General features: G+C 39.1%; 1 pseudogene across 1 annotated transcript in view; it reads right to left on the bottom strand.

Moving 5' to 3' along the window:
* Window positions 1–393: 393 nt before the first annotated feature.
* The window catches only part of LOC306667016 (putative ATP-dependent RNA helicase DDX23), a 174,447-nt pseudogene continuing 155,009 nt past the window's right edge, over window positions 394–19,831 (bottom strand). Inside the window, exon 3 of the transcript in view lies at window positions 394–3,097. The product of the transcript in view is annotated as a putative ATP-dependent RNA helicase DDX23 (transcript). The remainder of the gene's footprint in view (window positions 3,098–19,831) is intronic.

Raw genomic sequence — 19,831 nt, 5'->3', positions numbered from 1 at the left:
CAAGCAGAAGTGTTTTGTATTCCATGGGTTATCATGCACTAGAACTCGAAGAAAACAAGTGAATAGCAGGGTACTTATATAACACAGGATTTGGTTATAGAACCACAAGAATCCTTTGGATCATGTGCTCAAGTCTTGTATTCTAAAAAACCTGAAATCTGCGCATAAACACACACACACACACACACACACACACACACACACATCATAGCTTTCTCTTTGGAATTTAAGTTTGTGAATAAACTCAGGTTACTGGCTAATGTTTGATATGATCTGATCAACATTTATTGTGCACTACTGAATTCAAGGCATGGTACTGGGCTCTGGTGTAAGAGATTATTATAGTTGGGAAGATGATAAAATAGGGCAGGTTAGACTCTTTTTTTTTTTTTTTAATATTCATTATTTATTCTCAGAACATACAAACTCATCTTCTCAGAGAATAGAAAACAGAAATTTCACTCAGTGACTTAAAGATGGACACAGCCAGCTCACCCTGTCCCCACATCTACTAAAAAAATTCCCTGGGGGAGGGATGCCTAGAGTGCACAGCACCCTTTGGCACAGGGCTGTGCACAGTACTAAAGGCTCTCGACTTGTTTTATATGCCAAATTGGAAAACAGCTGTCAAAATGACAGAGTCCAAGGTCCACAGTCCTCATGGTGCCAGATCCCCTGGGTCATTTAGGGCGACAGCATTGCTGCAGTGCACATGGTTACACTGTTGAGTCCTTGCAGAAGAAGGACCTACCCAGGCAGCCAGGTGTGTGTTCAGTCTTGGGGGTAGTGCCAGTAGGTTGCCCTATAACCTGGGAAGAATTCATGGCCCAGTACAATCTGAAAGCCCCCCCAAGGGGCAAAGGTGGGCCTAAATCTGTGCTTTCCCTGCCTCCTACAGTATCCTGTCCTTTTATAGCCTCATTCAGGCCTCCAGACTTGAGGGTCTAAGTCAGGGAGTCTGACTGTTTCCAAAGCTCCCATAACCAAGACTGAGTACCTGGAAAGAAGAATGTGAGGATCTTAAAGAACAGGCATCACGCAACTTCACAGCATGCCCTTAAACCCATGGGAGGAGTACTGTGTCAAGCAAAGATGGTCTCTTCTTGGCGCTTCTTGGTGAGGATGGTGCCTGGCTTATGCTGGGCATCTGGGTGGTTGGCTAGCTTTGGGGGACAGGAAGACACTGGGCTCTCCAGGATGGCTTACTTCAGCTCGTAGAACACAGCCGAGTCCTCTTTGGTGAGGAAGGTGATGGCCACGCCACTCTTGCCTGCTCGACCCGTGCGGCCAATACGGTGGATATAATCTTCAATATTTTTGGCCATATCATAGTTGACAACCATAGACACATCCTGGATGTCGATACCACGACCAGCCACATCTGTAGCCACCAAAATATCCTTGGCCCCAGCCTTGAGGTTGGACAGTGCAAATTCTCGCTGCTCCTGACCTTTTCCACCATGCAGTGTACAAGCATTGTACCCCATCTTCTCCAGGGACTTGGCCAACACATCACAACCCTTCTTCTGATTGACAAAAATGATGATGGGTGGATCAAAGCCTTGTTCCAATATTGCCAGCAGCTTTTTCTTCTTTTCTGACTCTGACATGAGGAAGACCTTCTGTTCCACACGCTCATGGGGCTTGCCTGCAGAGCCAATGTACACCACAGCAGGTCGCCGAAGATAGCTCCTGGCCAGACGCTCCACCGCTGGGGGCATGGTGGCCGTGAACATGACTGTTTGGCGGTACCTATGTTTTCCTGACTCAAAGTTGGCCAACATCTTCTCAGGGTCCTCAGCCTCATCCGTGTCTGGTTTTTGGTTGCTGACAGGCATGTGCTCCAGGATCTTCTGGACATCTGGCTCAAAGCCCATGTCAATCATCCTATCTGCTTCATCCAGAACCACATAGGTACAGCGGCTCAACACTAGGTAACGGTTCTCCAGCACATCAATCAGACGTCCCGGGGTAGCAATCACGATCTCACAACCCATTCACAGCCTGAAGCCCTGGTCTTCTCTGGAGATGCCACCAATGACAGCCACAGTGCGGATGCCAAGCGGTTTCCCAAACTTGATGGTCTCTTCCTCAATCTGCTGAGCCAACTCACGAGTAGGAGCCAGGATGATGGCATAAGGGCCCTGGTCTGACTCTTCGATCCTGTCAATTTTGGGAAGTGTGGTGATCCACACCAGCAAAGGGATGAGGAAGGCTGCCGTTTTACCACTGCCAGTCTCGGCCACACCAATGATGTCACGATTCTGTAACCCAATGGGAATTGCCTGGCGCTGGATAGGTGTTGGTTCCTCATAGCCACACTTATCAATGACCTCCAAGATGTGTGGGGGCAGAGAAGAGTCTTTCCAGAATCGGATGGGATTGGGGATTTTGCCACCTTTGGTGGTGATGCTATAGTCTTCACGGAAGATCCGCCAGTCCCTGTCTGTCATCTCATCTAATTTCTTCTGCGACCAGTGACGATCATCCCAGCGCTGTTTGGCTTCCTTCTTCTGAAGTTTGCGAAGTCTTGCTTCCTCCTGCTCCTTTTCTTCCAACGTTCGCCTCTTCTCCATTAGGTCTCCATAGAAGCGTGACTGCTCTCGTTTCTGCTGCTTTAGGTCAATGCCTGCAATGAAGCCTCGCCCTAACAACTGCACCTGGTGGCATTCTTTGTACAGGGGGTTGTAATCAATGGATGTGTCCTCAGATGCATCCCACTCAAAGACAAACTTTCGATCATTGAGATGCCTTGTTCGGCGCCGCTTTTTGATGCCACCCAGGTAACGTTCCTTAATAGCATGCAGTTCCTTGCTCTTATCCTTCTCTTCCCGGATCTTTTTAGAGTCTCTGTCCTTCCGAGATTTAAAATCTTTTCCTTGGCCAGGAGATAAACTGGATCGCTTACGGTCCTTGTCTCGCCTGAGCCCATCCTTGTCTCGATCTCGGTCCTTCTTATTCCAATCTCGTTCCTTATCTCTTTCTCGTTCTTTGTGCCGTCGTTCTCTCTCTGTAGATTTAGAACGGGATCGGGAGCAAGAGCGGCTGCCTCCTCGACGTCTATCCCTTGACCGATGCCACTTAGACTCTTTAAATACTTCAATAAAGAAAGCAAAAACAAAAATAAAATATCCCTGAGAATTTAGAAGGAGACATTATTAGCACTAGCAAGAACATCTTTGTGGGAATCTTAGGCTCTGTTGGGCAGGTAGTACAGGCTCATTTGGAATCAAGTGGCAAAAGATGATCCAGGTAGAAGGATACCAGTGACCCAGGTGAAAATGTCTGTGAGCTGGGAGGTAGGTACTCTAATTAGCTCAGCCTAAGGTGAGGATTTATGAACAGAGTGTGGGAATCAACTCAAAAAAGCAGACTTAGATGACTCAGAAAGAATCTGGGCCTGGTTCTGTGGTGCAAACCTATGATCTCATCTGCTCAGGAGGCTGAGGAAGGAGGATCACAATATGAGACCAGCCTGGGCAACTTAGAAAGAGGCCGGGGTGGGGTGTGGGGATGTATAGAGCTCCTTTCAGTTCAATGCCCAGTACTGCAAAAGAAAAAAAAAAAAAAGTCTGGATTACCGGGTGAGCATTTGACTTTTATTCTGGAACCAAATGGAACTGTTGGTGTCTTTGAATGGATCAGAGCTAGATTGGCAAAGATTAATCTGGCAGGGAGAGGAGAGTGAAAAATGGCATTATTGAAAGAATAGAGAAAGGCAGGGAGACTCAGGGGTGTTGAAATCAGGGGCTAGACTATTTTATTCTATACAGTTCTGCTTTTTTATTTGCAGTGCTGGGGGTTGAACCCAGGACCTCATATATGTTAGGCAAGCATTCTACCACAGAGGCATAACCCCACCCACCTGCCTTACTTTAAATGCTGCACTGGCAAAGGCAGTCATAGGAAGGAGTGACATTTCCTTCCTGGGAGACCTCCCATCAGCCCGGGAGTTTTCCAGAGTTCTCTCTTGATAGAGACAGCAGAGCTAACAGGCATCTTCGTTCACGTGATGGAGGGATTTTGAGAAATAAGCACAAAGAATTAGTCAAGAGTTTTCTTCCTTTGAACATGTGAGGATTCGCTGGCGAATGCTCATGGTAAGCCTCTTACTTACCAGATGCAAATGCAGTTTGGTGGAGCTGATTTGCAGCTAATGCCAGAAGGGTTGAGTCATCTTCCAGAACAAATAACATAAGCAATTCTTTCAGTTTTGAAATGTAGATCTATTTTAGAATTTGAGACATGTTGCTGTTGTTCTCCAGCACTGGGCATAAACACATGAAGTTTACTATCTATATTTATAACTTTAATTGACATATAATAATTATACCTACTTATGGGATACAGTGTGATATTTTATTACATACAAACAATGGGTTATGATCAGATCAGGTTAATTGACATATCCGTCACCCCACACATTCATCATTTCTTTTGTGTTGGGAACATTCAAAATCCTCACTACTAGCTATTTAGAAATAGATAATTAATTGTTGCCAACAGTGATTACCTTATTATTGTGCTGTAGAACATTAGAAGTCATTCCTCCTGTGAATGTGTGCTCCTATACCCTTTACCTTCCTCTCCCCATCTCCCCCTTTGCAGTCTCTGGTAATAGCTGTTCTGTTTTCAAAAGAGTCAAAATTACTTTCCGGATCTCAAGATCTCACTTTTCAATTTGCTGGGTCACTTGATGTTTGCCACATCCTAATATTTATTCATTTATTAATTCTAAATATTGAAGGTCTCTGATAAAATAGAATGAGGTTATTAGAAAAACTCAATCACTAGGTTATTTTCACTTCGTAGTCCAAATTCACATGTTAGATTTCTCATTTATCACCTAATAGGGACTTGAAGGAAACATCTTAGGTCAACAGTGAGGAAAAATGTCAAGTAAGAGATTTCCCAAGAGAAGCAGGACAGTGATGGAAAAAAGACCTTCAGGGAAGATGCAATTATTTCATGAAATAGCACATTGTATGTTTTCCAGTCAAGCTGATGGGTAGGTAGGTAAACTAGTTGCTAACTTTATAGTTAAACTGTGTATGCCTTTACTTTCTGACCTTAGCTGGAGTCTTGGAGATATTCAATGACCTTAAAAATCGTTTTCAATATTTGATTGTATGTTTAAAAGGTTGACTTCTGTTTGAGATTTAGAGCATAGAAGAGTTGGAAGCCACCTGTTTTTCCCTAATCGGAGTAAAAATGTACAGGAAAAAATACATCTTCACCATTCAAATAGAGAAAGAGTTAACTTACAAGGTATGGAATTTCCTGAGGGCTGAGTAGGCAATTGGGGTTCTTTTCATTGGTCTGCTGGGTGAGTAAGATTTAGATGTCCATTGGGTGGCTGGACTAAGGTGATTTTTTATATGCCTCCCAACTTAGAGATCTTTACCCAGAAGAATGCAGGGGACGATAAAGAGATCATATTAAGGACTTGTGCCTAAAGAAAGTGGCTGGAATAACTCAATATGCTTTATATGTCTCAGCTAAGTGATGAATTGAAGAGATGCAATAACTCTTAACTGCCATACGAAGGGTAAAAAGAAGGGTAGGAATATATATGGTGCCAAGAGGAAGTATAACGAGAAATAATGCCATGGAATTTACTAAAGGAGACTGTGGGATCTGAATTAGAAACATTTTTTCAAATTAGAGCTTCAAAATCTAATGTGTTTTGGCACTGTCTCCCAGGGGCCTTCCCCGAGAAGGCCCTTTGAAGAGCACTGCACAGCCTTGGTTGGAACGATTTAAGCAACATGCCCTTTAGAAAATAAAAAGCCTTTTCCAGAGGACAGGGGGGAAGGATCGTACAATTTCTTTTCAACACAAAATGTTTTGATGTAAGGTACTTCTCTTAGGTTTATCCCCTGCAGACCATTTCTTCTGTAAACAGGCTGCAGGCAGATCAGGCTTACTTGTGCCGACATGCAGAGGCAGCATGTTAAGAAAAAAACACTGGAATAGGCTCTCAGCCTGTGCTCCTGTGATGAGGGACATGGTGTGACAGCAGCCATGTCTTGGGCTGCCTTCTGCCATCTTTCCTCTTGGAAAGGGGTTTGGAGAAACCTGGACACCTGTCAGGTCTTTCCCTGCACCTCGGTCTCTAAGCTAGTGCTTCAGACTTTTGTCTGGTGATCATGTGCCCAGGAGAGCAGGAGCAGGAAGAGAGCCTTATGCCTGGAGTCTGGTGTTTTCTGACACCAGCTCAGCCTCTGCTCTATCTTCTCTCCCTTATCCTGGGTCATATCTCCTCTTCACTCTTTGGGCAAGTTCATCTTTCAGTCTCACTTCCTTTTTCTCAGTCAGAAAGGTCACATTGTCACTTGCATTCAAAACAAGGAGGCAGCAGCCTGGACCATCTGAGCAATGTCAGAAGCCAACTAGTCCTCTGTCAGTCAGAGAACTAGGTCCTTCGAGCTGGAAAACCTAGCTGTGTAACCTGAACACATCACTGGAACATTCTGGAAAGTAGGTCCTTCTTGTGTAAATTAGATGTCCTATTTTTCCTTGCAGACTACCGCTGGGATCAAAAGCAATGATACATGTACGTGTATTTTTTGGTTGTAAAGTTCTATGTTAATGTTAGTTACTTTTGTTAGTAATAAAATAGACAAAACTTTCTTTGGTTTGATGTATTTACAATGACTCCTCTGAGAGTGACTGTCTCTCCTAACAAGATCTAGGTTTTGTCTCACCCCCTCGCCCCTGAAATGATGTACCCCATTTGTGTACAATGAATCAAAATGCAGTGTGTAAAAAATAAAAAAAAAAATCTGTGTTCTGAAAGAGGAAATAGCACTCATTATGTTATATTTTAGACTTGTAAAACTCTTCAGGAGATTATGAGTATGGTTTACGGGCTGGAGAAATCAGGGAGAAGCTGGGAGGTTGTTTCAAGTCTTTGGTGGACTTTGGCAGGAAGATATCTGCATCCTCCTTAGCTGGGGGTGACCATGAGAGGGAAGTGGACAGTGCAGGGACAGTGATGTGAAAGGAAAAGGGGGACTGAGGGGCTGGTAGGATTGATTTTTGCTGGGTTTCCTCTATTAGGGGTTGAATTATGTCCCCTCCCAAATTCATGTGTTGAAATCCTAACCCTGTGTGATTTCATTTGGAAATAGGGCCTTTAAAGATATGATTACATTAAAATGAGATCATTAGGGTGGGCTCTTTTCCATTATGATTGGTGTCCCTATAAGAAGAGGACATCTGGACACAGACAAGTACAGAGGGATGATCATGTGATGAACAGAAAGAGAAGAGTCATCTATAAGCCAAGAAGAGAGGTCTCAGGAGACACCCACCGTGCTCAACACTTTTACCTTAAACTTTTAGCCTCCGCAATTGTGAGGAAATTAATTTCTATTGTGTAAGTGACCCCGTCTGTAACGCTTTGTGGAAGCAGCCCGAGCAGACTAACACAAAGGCTCAGGTGGTTGTAGCTCCTTTCTCTGGTTGCATGAACCCCACCTTGTCTTCCTGAGACCTTCCCTCCTCAGGAATCATCCCTGAGAGTGAAGAGCTGGCAGTTTCCATCATCTTCCAGTTAGCTGGATGCCTGCGGGAGACGTATCTAAAGGTCATACAAGAGAAAGGATTTCTCTTGGAAGCGTCCACCCCCTGCCCGTGGTGTGCTTAGAACATGGTGTTCTCGGTATATTATAGTGGACCAGGGGTTGTTAACTACTGCGTGCTGGCCAAATCTGGTCTCTCACCCGTTTTGATGAGTGAAGTTTTATTGCAACAAAGCCATACTCATTTGTTTATGTATTGTTCATGGCAGCTTTTGAGCTGCAGAGGCATGTTGGCAAAGTCGAGTAGTTGTACAGACACCAGATAACCAATGATGTGTAAAATACAGTACGCTCTCTAATCCTTTACCAAATAAATTTGCTACTTCCTGTTGCCAAAGAAAAGGGCCTTGTTATGGTTTAGATTAGAGGTCTCCCAACAGCTCACAGTGTGAAACAATGTAAGAGAGTTTAGAGATTGGACTGTGAGAACCTTAATCCAATCCGTGTGTTAATCCCCTGATAGGGATTAATTGAGTGATGACTGTAGGCAGGTAGGGTGAGCAGGAGGAAGGAGGTCATTTGGAACATACCCTTGGGGTTTATGTTTTGTCTATGAGGGGAACTCTCTCTGTTTCTTGGTGGCCATGTCCTGATCTGCTTTCCTGCACCACATTCTTCTGCCACAATGTCTTGCCTCACCTTGAGCCCTGAGGAACACAGCTGGCCTTCTATGGACTGAGACCTCTGAATCTGTGACTCCCCCAAAACACTTTTCCTCCTCTAGTTGTTCTTATCAGGTCGTTCGTTTACAGTAGTAGAAATACTGACTAAAACAGACCTCTTATGCCCAAGTCCTTGACCATCATGGGTATATGGTTTTTGAAGGGGATAAAGAAATTTATGAGCCAGGTGTGGTGGTGCACACCTGAAATCCCAGTGGCTCAGGAGACTGAGGCAGGAGGATCACAAGTTCAAAGCCAGCCTCAGCAATGTAGTGAGGGCCTAAGCAAGTTAGCAAGACCCGGTCTCTAAATAAAAACTAAAAAGGGACTGGATATGGCTCAGTGGTTAAGCACCCTGGGTTCAGTCCCTGATACAAAAAAAAAAAAAACCCAAAAAAACAAAAAACCCATTATGAACTATAGAGTTAGCTATACAGCCAGGGTCATTTATAAGTCAGGGATTGCTTATTTTAAGTCTTCAGCAACTACTCATGTGGTGACTCTTCCCAATATGTCTTAGCATGTTTTCTTAATTTCCACATTTACCATCAAATCTTACAATCTGGGAAAGTTATTCATACAGATCATACAAATTGGCTTCTGCAGAGTACCATATACTTTAACTGGGTACTGTGGGATACCAAAGTCAATAGAAAAAAGAATTTATGTCCAAAATAATTTTCATTTGTAGCAGTTTGAAATACCTGGTTAAGTTGGGACAATGGCAATACATCTGTAGGACTGATTATTTAAGTAACGATTACATTAAATATTTTTTAAAAATTAAATGCTTAGGACAATTTAAATAAAATGACAAAAGAAGTACAAATTTGTATACTGAATACTATAAAATCTTATCAAAAGAAATTAAAGAAGAGGTAATTAGTTAGAAAAAGACATCCTATCTTCATGTATGAGAAGACTTAATATTGTTAAAATGTTAATACTTCTCAAACTGATCTGTTAACTCAGCTTATTACAATCCTATCTGCCTTGTTTTGGGCATAAACTTACAGGGTGGTTCTAAAATTCATATGGAGTCTCAAGGAAAGCATAATAGTCAAACTATCTTGAAAGAGAGAACCAACACTAGAGAAGACACACTTCTCAATTTCAAAACTTACTGCAAAATTATAGTAATCAGGACAGTGTGGTACTGGTAAAAAGATAAATGTACTGGTTAGTGGAATGAGGTTAAGAGTTCAGAAATCAACTCATATAGTTATGATGAACTGATTATTTTTTCAATGAGAGTGCCAAAACCGTTCAATGTGGTAAGAGTAGTCTTTTGCTGGGAAAATGGATATCCATATACTACTGAATTATGTTAGCTCCTTACCTTATGCCATGTGTAAACATTAACTCAAAATACACTAGAGACATAAATGTAAGAGCTAAAACTGTAAAACTGTTAAAAGAGAGCACAGGAGTAAATCTGTATGATCTTGGATTAGGCAAGATTTCTTTGCTCACACACCAAAAACTCAGTGGCTAAAGGAAAACATAGAAAAATTACACTTACCAAAATTAAAATCCTCTGAGTTGGAAATGGTATCATCAAGAAAGTGAGAAGAATGGGGAAATTATTTTCAAATTGTGTTCTGATATGGCATTTTCTTCTAACACATATAAAGAACACTTAAAATTCAATAATAGAAAGATAAACAACCCAATTAACATGCAAAGTATTCAAACAGAAAAATCCTCATAAGAAGACAGATAAGTGACTTATAAGCACATGAAAGGTTGATCAACATAATTGTTCACTGAGAAAATGCAAATTTAAGGTCACAATGAGATACCACTTCTTACGCAACTAGAACAGACAATAGCAAGAGTTGGTGAGGATGTGTAGGACACTGGTAGTGGGAATGTAAAATTGTGTAGCCACTTTAGAAAACAGTTTGGCAGGCTCTCAAAATATTAATCATAATGTGTAGTTCAACATTCGCCTGCTCAGAGATATTCAAAGGAAATGAAAACACATATTCATACAAAATTTTGTGCATAAATGATTATAGCAGTATTACTCATAAAAGCCTCAAGGTCCATAAATTGAGGACATTGAAAACAATCCAAATGTCCATAAATTGAATGGATAAACAAAAAGTGGTATGTCCACACACTGGAGTATTCATCAGCCATAAAAAGGAATGAAGTTCCAATATATACTACAATATCGGTGAACCTCAAACACATGCTAAGTGAAAAAAATTGAGTCATCAAAGACTATATGTTGTATGGGACTTGCATTTACATATATATTTCAAAATTATTTAATTGTGATTATATGTAATTCAAAATAGATCTAAGGAGACAAAAAGAACATTTTTGTCAGGGTCTGGAGGAAGGGAGAACAGGAGTGACTGAAGATGGACAGAGGTTTCTTTTTTCTTTTTAGAGTGATGAGAATATTCTAAACAGGTCATGGGAAATAGTGAATATGTTAAGCCCTCTGAATCGTACGTAAGCTTGAAATGGGTGAGTTTTTGATATGTGAATCTGTTGTGAATGCTGATTCACTGTGTTGCCTTGAGCAGAAGCAAGACTCTGTCACCCCTGATATAATTTCCAGATCTACCTCTAGCCCCTAATTCTTCAGTATGTTCCAGCCAGATGTCTACCTTATGCCACTGCCCCCTGGTGACCACACCCTATGGGGAAGTTAGATGCAGCCTTCTTGACTGGCCCTGCTGGCCCTCACACCTCACATGGACTGTGTAGATACGTCACAGTAGCCACCTTGCAGTCTCAGCATCAGCTTGCTTTAAAGTCACCAGTAAAAACTCCTTGTAGAAATCTGTTGGAATAAATACCCTGGATGAATAAAGGTGGTGGTCCTTGAGTCCTTCTCTCCCCATGCACTCCTTGCCCCCATGTGTATGGCCTCCAGGCATGCTAGGGACCATTGAGGACCTGTGAGTAACAAAATCTTTATTTTCATCTTGTGTTGAAATCACTGAAGGGTACTCTCCATCTTAAATATTCTATATCAAAACAATTGTACCAAAACGAGGTTTGCTAAGAAAGAAAGAATGAGGCCATAGTAGGTATTTAATACATTTTTATGGAGTGATTTTTTTTAGGAAGTATTTTCTGCAGATGAATTATATATTAAAAGGAATAGTCTGAAAATATTATATTGGTGTGAGTTGCAATAGGACATTGTGAAATTCCTTTCTCTGGAAGACATTTTCATATAAAAGTTTTTATATGCTTTAGATGATTTTGATGTTGTTCTTCTTGCAAATAAAAGGAAAGATTACGTGACATTTAGCCCTAAAGCTCTACTCTGAGTTTGCCCTTTACTGGTTATTGGGTGTAATTTTAAAAATAAACTTTGATTCAGTAAGAAAATAATTTTTATTTTCCTCTAGATTTCTCTGGTATCCCTTATTGGAGTCCATAGGTTATAAGAGAGCTATCATGCTCTGCTATTGTCAGAGAGAGAGAGAGTGCCCTCCTGGCGGGGGCTCAGTGTTCTCCACAGAGAATTTTCTAGGGAGCAATCAGCATTTTTCTGTCCTTGTTTGTTGTTGATCATGATCATGACGTCAAAAGGTTAAATATGTACAGAATCATTTACTTCTGAAACATATACATCTGGAATGGTGTAATTGACAATTTGTTATTGTAATATTAATGAAAAACTATAGAGAAATATTTTTCACTCTTCTATGTGAAGAGTTAAGACCTGTTAATGATCTTGAAACGAGTGTCCTCCTCCTCTGGAGAATTAACTCAATGCTACCAAATAAGTAAATGTGATCACATTCCAAATTACTCATTGTCCCTGTAGTCACTTCTTTTTGCCATTCTTAAGTAGCATTCTTACAGTTTGTTCATAATCTTGCTGTGAGTTAACTAAAGATCAGTTATATTACTATCTTCCCATGATTACAATGCTCTTATCCTGATGTTTGGAATTGTCAAGAAATTTTATTCTCAAAAAGAAGTTTGCTTCCTTAGCTCAAAAGTAACAACAAAGATTTTTTTTTAAAGGATTAGGTCATTTACTGGGCAAGATGCAAATATTAACTTATCTGCTCCACTAACCCACAATGACCTTGTGTTTGATGACTAAAATAAATTCAAAGGAAATTTTCTAATCTTCACTGTCAGCTGTGACGGCCTTGACATTGTATCATAGTGTAAGAGTTAACTAAATTCAGGAGAGAATATTATTTTAACTTTCTGGCAATGATACTGTTATTTTCTTTTGTTATTGAATAATTGAAAAGGTATCAAATAGCAGTTTCAATTATTCATCAAGTTATTTCATTTACCAGACTAATGTCTGTAGGCAAATAACTGACAGTTGAATTAAAAACTAGCAACATCTCCATAGGTTTGTTTATTGGGTCATCACTGCTTAAATCCTCAACTATAAAAACTTCATACAAATTATTGGTCAGTGTTTACAGAGGGAGTATTGTATTTATATTAGTTTTCTGTTTCTGCAGTAACAAATTAATATTAATTTAGCAACACCCATTTATGATCTCATAGTTCTATAGACCAAGAGTTCAGGTAGAATGTAGCCCAGCTGGGTTCTCTACTTAGAGCTTCATGAGGCTGATCCTTTCTGGAGAATTTGGGGATGACTCCACTTCTAAGCTCATGCAGGTTGTTGGATGAATTCCCTTCCTAGGACTGAGGTCTCCATTCCCTTGCTGTCACTGGGGAGCCTGTGTTTGCTCGTAGAGGCTACCCGCGTTGCTCCTCACGCATTTCCTGCAGTGCTGCTCCAGTGGCAATGGGTGGAGGCCCTTTCCTGCTGCCAATCTCTCTGGCTTTCCATCTAATGCATCTCTCCTGTCTCTTTCTTTTTTTTTTTTTTATTGTAAACAAATGGGATACATGTTGTTTCTCTGTTTGTACATGGCGTAAAGGCATACCATTTGTGTAATCATAAATTTACATAGAGCAATGTTGTTTGATTCATTCTGTTATTTTTTTCCCTTCCCCCCACCCCTCCCACCCCTCTTTACCCTCTATACAGTAGTTCCTTCCTCCATACTTGCCCCCCTCCCTAACCCTAACTCTAACCCTTCCCTCCCCCCCATTATGTGTCAACCTCCACTTATTAGCGATATCATTCGTCCTTTGGCTTTTTGAGATTGGCTTATCTCACTTAGCATGATATTCTCCAATTTCATCCATTTGCCTGCAAATGTCATAATTTTATCATTCTTTATGGCTGAGTAATATTCCATAGTATATATATACCACAGTTTCTTTATCCACTCATCAATTGAAGGGCATCTAGGTTGGTTCCACAGTCTGGCTATTGTGAATTGAGCAGCTATGAACATTGATGTGGCTGTATTTCTGTAGTATGCAGATTTTAAGTCCTTTGGGTATAGGCCAAGGAGTGGGATAGCTGGGTCAAATGGTGGTTCCATTCCAAGTTTTCTAAGGAATCTCCACACTGCTTTCCATAGTGGCTGCACTAATTTGCAGTCCCACCAGCAGTGTATGAGTGTACCTTTCTCCCCACATCCTCGCCAACACCTGTTGTTGCTCGTATTCTTTCCTGTCTCTTTCTTGAAAAATGTTCTCTGTTTCATCATGTGGGTTCATATAATTAGATTTGGTCCATCCAGATAGTCTAGGAAAATCACCTCACTTTAAAGTCCATAACCTTAGTTACATCTGCAAGGTACCATTTGCCATCTTTTACAACATATTTCAGTTTCTGGGAATTAAAGCATGGGCATTTTATGGGACCATTACTCTGTCTACCATAGTATTAAGTAACAATGCAGAGAGTTGTCAAAATCTGAAGATTCAGAATTTCGGGTTTTGTTCTAAAGAATAAAATGGATATAAAGAGCACAATGATGAAGGCATACCCCCTATTAGGTGCTAAGCATAAGTGTAGACAGTACAATTCTATTTCTGTAATTCCAGAGTATTTATTTTTCAAGAATTTTGCGCTCTGCAATTTGGTCCTATGAGATACATTTCTAATTCTTCCTTTCACTCTAGAACTGCAAGCATGCCACATACATTTTGATCATGCTGGGAATTCCAGAATAAAGATGTGCTATACTTCACATGCAGAACTCCTTTAGCTTTCTGAATACCTTTTTGCAGACCTGTATAATATACTTGTCCTAATTCCTATATTCCGACTTCCTGCCACACCCTCTTTTGTTTTAAAGCCCCACAAATTGAATCAGACCATGAAATCAGAACATCATGTTCTGAAACCTTGCCTTTATCATACTCTTTCTGACATTTTTGTTACAGCTTACATAGGCAGTCCCTGGGAACCAATGCTGCATATTTGGTTATTACAGCAATACTAAGCCTCCTTACAACTTTCCCATTTTGTGTCATTCAATCCTCCACTGACATCCTTAAACCTTTCCTGATACATGGAAAGATATTTACCTGAAAATGTCAGCTCAGTGTAAATGTTACAGCTGTCAAGAACTATGAAGAGTCTGAGGTTTTATCCCATTTGCAAGTTAATAAATTTACCTGTCACAGTTTCATGGATGCTTTGAGAAGATACGAGACTCTTGTGTCAGAGACAAAGGCTGTTATTACTCATGGCACAGCAGAAAGTGTGAAGTTCATGTTCACAGTGTTTTCCATGCTCCCTGAGATCCAGGGGCATAATGTGGAGCAGACTAGATGGACACTCCCTATGCAGTGAATTTGTTTCACAGCTGAGGAACTGTGAGCTTTTAAAGGAAACACAGGAACAATTCTTTCAAAGGGGAGTGCTAGAGAACCTGCCCAAACTTTGCCTGAATAGAGACACTGTCTTTAGATCCTGGATTGCAGATAAATTGCCCCTGTGCCCCGTAGGAAGATGGTGCATCTTCCAAGACATTGCTAATATCTTCCGAAAAATGTACTGAAAAATCTACCAATAATTCTGATCTTAAGACGTCCTTGAATGCAAGAGATCCATGGAAAATTGTCTTTCAATAACTGCTTCTTGTTTCCAAATATCCCTTTGGAGATAAGTAGGGATGCCCATCTGATATAAAATAGACTAGCTTTGTCTAGGTTTAAAGGATAAGTTAGCTAAATTAGCTAAATTATATGCACATACTTCATTATTATTATAAATTGCTTACATATGTATATATACATTCACACATACACATATATAAACACTTTCCAAGAGACCGTTACAAAAAGAGCCAAACAATTATTTATTTCTAATTATTTCAGCAGAACAAATGAAACAACATACCATTAAAAGTTTAAGTGAGACATGGTTTAGAGAATTAGGCTCACAGATTTCAGAAAGGGTTTCTCTGGGAAAATAAAGACTATTTTAAACAGCTTATCCAAAGTGTGTTTTTCAAATACAAGTTCTAGTAGCTGATCTTTGATGAAAGAATTCATGATCTAATAATTTGGGTACATCCTATTTAATTTGTGCCTTTCTCAATATGAATCAAATGCAGATTAGCATACTAAACATTCTGAGAAGTCCTGACATGAGGAAACTGGTTTTATTTTGTTTAATTCAATATTGTCCTATTGATTTGATGATGAAGTCATGGTTGTGTGTGTGTCCATGCATGCATGCTTGTGTTTAATACTCCAGTGTTCTACAGAACACACTTAAGGAGATGCCACCTTTAGGGGATCAAGATTTAGACTTACCAGGTCATGCTTTTCTTATTCAGTACAGGTTATTTAAAGTTTGGGAATGTACCTTTGAAGTTGATTTATTCTGCATATCACATTCAAATATTACGTTTTTATTGGACTGGATTATTTGGAAATGTCATTAATGTATTCTGTGTCCTTCTGCCCCTCTGATGTATTTATAAGGTCAGCTCCAGAAGTTTAATTTTCATATTGATGAGGAAATGTTCTCAATGTTACAGGATTGTTTACAATGAGTTTGAAAGCAAAGTAGAGAAAATTCCATTCCAATCAATGAATTGGTTTTTAAATTTTTGACAAAATCGTCTAGAAGTGAAACTGTAAAGGATAAAACTATTATTCCAGTGTTGTTTTCATCATAATTGGTATATAAAATCAATGGCATTGATTATAAAAAATCAAAATGCTCTAAATGAAACCATAATTCAAACGAGGCACTGAAAGTAGTAAACATTGACATTTGTGTAGGTATGTCAAATTACTTAATAATTCACAATGAAGATAGACATCTATCTGTACTCTTTGCACTTCTGACATATAACGATTAGTTGAGAAACTATTGGTTGCTATAATTTTAATCTAAATTAACCATATACCTTTTGAAAGTCTTTTCACACAGTTAGTGTCAGAATTTAATAGATTTATTTACCTCCTGCTCAATAAGACATAAAAACATAAAACAGAACAAACAATAGAGACAAGACCAATTTCTGTTTATCCAGTTGTTTTAATAAATGAAGATGATTTCTTTTTAATTGTATTTTCTTCCAATCTGTTTTTAAAAATAAACTTAATGAGGTAAAAATCATACAATAAAATGAATCAATTTAAATGTTTAATTCGTTCATTTTGACAAATGTATATAGTTGTGTGAGCATCACTATAACCAAGCATAACACTTCTTTAACCATCCCTAAGTTTCTCCATGTTCCTTTGCCCTGGACTCTGGTAACTACTGATCTTCTCCTCATCATAGTTCTGTCTTTGCTGTAGGGTAGGTTGTGCTCTGTCTGACTTCATTCACTTGCATAATCCATTGAGAATCATCTATATGGATGAGTCTGTCAGTGAGACATTTCTTTTCATGACCAAGTAGTCCAACAGGGCCATAGAAGGCCACCCCTTGAGGCACACTGACTTCTTTCTTTTGGGGGATACTGTGAATAGAACTACCATGAGCCTTCCATTGTTAAGTCTATTCATTTCTCTTGAGTAAATATGTAGGAGTAGATTTCCAGGTACTTTGACAAAGTGTATTTTTGACCTCAGTGGAAGCTGCCAAACTGTTTTGCAAAGTAACTATAGCAATTTTAAATTTATGTGTACATTACAGCAACAAGTTACAGAGAATTTTTATCTTAGTGAGTCTTTTAATCCATTAACATAGTATATCTCTTCCTTAATCTAATTTCTTCTTAATTTTCCTAGCAATATTTTGTGATTTACAGTAATTTGGTCTGATCTAATATTAAATTTATCCTCAAATATTTCAATCATGTTATTACTTCTTTTAAAAATCTATTAGAAATTATTTGTTATTCGTATATAGAAATAAAATTGATGTTTTTAAGCTTGCTTTATATCTTGCAGCCTTATTAAATGCATTTTATTAGCTCTAATAGCTTTTCTACATTCCTTATGATTTTCTACATAGATCATACTGTCTGTAATAGAAACTATTTTAGTTTTCCAATCTCTTTGCATTTTCTAGCATTTTATTATTATTCTTTCAGGTCTGTAAAAGCTGTAGTGATGTCATTTATTCTGTTTGTGATATCGATCCTTTATAGCTTTCTTTGTTTCAGACACTTGGCTTTTGGTTGCATTGAGTTTTCCCTATTTTTCTATTGTATAAACCTCTTTATTATTATTTCCTTTCTTTTGATAAATTTGAACTGAACTTTTAAACACTTTGAACTTTTTAATTAATGAGTACTTAATGCTATAAATTTCCCTCCAGACATTTTTTCTGTTGCATCCCACAAACAGTGATGTGCTCTATTTTCATTACAATTTTAAGTATTTTCTCATATCTGCAATTTTTTGGTCCATGAATTGTTTAGAAGTATGTTCTTTAACTTCTATGTATATAAGGATTTTTCCATGTAAATTTCTTTTTTAAATTTTAGTTGAATCCTGTTGTAGTCAAAGAACATGCTTTGCATGAATTCAGTCCATTTAAATTTGTTCAGACATGCTCAGTGGTTCAGCCCAATCTATTGGTGAATGCTCCATGAAGGGCTGAGGGAAATACATATTCTTATTTTTTGGAGAAGATGGATCTTCAGTTGGGCTAAGTTGATTAATAGTGTTTCTCCTCAGGCCTCCAATATTTTAATGAATTTTCTCTTATTTTTATCAGTTACTGAGAAGAGATTGCTGACATATCTAACTCTAATTTTGGATATTTCTATTTCCCTCTTGTTCTATCAGTTTTTTCTTATATATTTTAAAGTCCTGTTACTAGGTATGCCCACTTCTGGGATTGTAATGGATTGACTTCTTTGTTACACTAAAATGTCCCTCAGAATCGCTGGGAATATCCTTATTCTGAACTCATTGGTGTTAGTATAGCTACTCCAGATTTCTTTTGATTATTTTTCATGCTGTATTGTTTCCCATTCTGTTACATTTGACTTATCTGAGTCCTTGTATTTAAAGCATTTTTCTCAGAGCATATATTCAGGGTTTTAAATTTTTAAAAATTATACCTGAATTTCTGCCTCTTAATTAGCATTTAGACCGTGACATTATATTGAGGGTAATTATTACTATGTTTTTGATTCCTATCTGCCATGTTGCTAGTTGTTATCTCTGTGACCACCCTCCCCCCGCCCCCTGACCCACATTTTCCTTGCCTTCTTTTAGTTAATTTATTCATCCCTCTGCTGTCTGATCTTCCCCCAGCATTCTGGGGTTTTACCTTATGCATGTGCAGATCAGTATTCAGGCAATGACTTGAGTGAACACATCTGCAGACCTCGAGAGCTCTTTGTATAGCTCCGCCTTCGTCACCCATTCCGGTTACAAACTGTAGACACTCTGGCTTCTCCAAACCGCAAACCCTGTCCTTCAACAAATTGAGATATCCAGTCTCTGATTTCTTGGGTTCAGGCAGGAAACTGGGGTAATGTAAGGCTCACTTCATTTTCCCTCTGCTCTCACGGATCACCAGCCTGCATCACCTGTTACCGCCGTCTGATAACCTTTCTTTCATATATTTTGTGTAGTTTGCTAGCTATGAACAGCATATGGAAATTCCTATAGCAGTTAACCCTTCATGGGAGAGAGCTTTGATGATGTGAAAGTTGTCCATGTGTATTTTCTACAGCGTTTTATAAGAATGAATGATGTTTGCCCTAGAAACTTGTCCCCACTATGAAAGGACACTCCTTTCCTTCCTGAACATCAGTTTCCAGACCTTGATCATTTTTAATAAGGAATTAGTGAATTGTCATAGACTAAACTACTTGCATTTCAGAGCTGCAGCCTTGAATCTTTATTTTTCATAGCTGAAGTTGTTTAAAGAAATGGAAAAAGATTTTTTGATATCTCATTAATTTGTTCTTCATTAGATTCATTTTACTATCTAAAATTGTGGACTTCCATTTTTGTTGTTGTTCCTACCAACATTGGAGTGGACTCTAAAACCAATTGTTTTCTCATTTACAAAATGAGATTAAAACAATAAAAATGCTCTTTTGCATTTTTGTAGGAACTGGAAAACATGTAAGATAGAGTGGAAGTGTGAAATGGGGAACATTATCTAGTTATCATGATTGCCTTTCAATTTTTTTTTTTTTTTGGGGGGGTGCTGGGGATCGAACCCAGGGCCTTGTGCTTACAAAGCAAGCACTCTACCGCCTGAGCTATCTCCCCAACCCCTCATGACTGCCTTTCGATGTAAGCAACTTACATCAAAATCTTTGACCTTAAAAATGA

Source organism: Sciurus vulgaris, assembly GCF_902686455.1.
Source record: "Sciurus vulgaris genome assembly, chromosome: 7".
Classification (NCBI taxonomy): domain Eukaryota; kingdom Metazoa; phylum Chordata; class Mammalia; order Rodentia; family Sciuridae; genus Sciurus; species Sciurus vulgaris.
The sequence above is the reverse complement of the archived record's forward strand: the minus strand, read 5'-3'. Positions and strand labels throughout refer to the sequence as shown.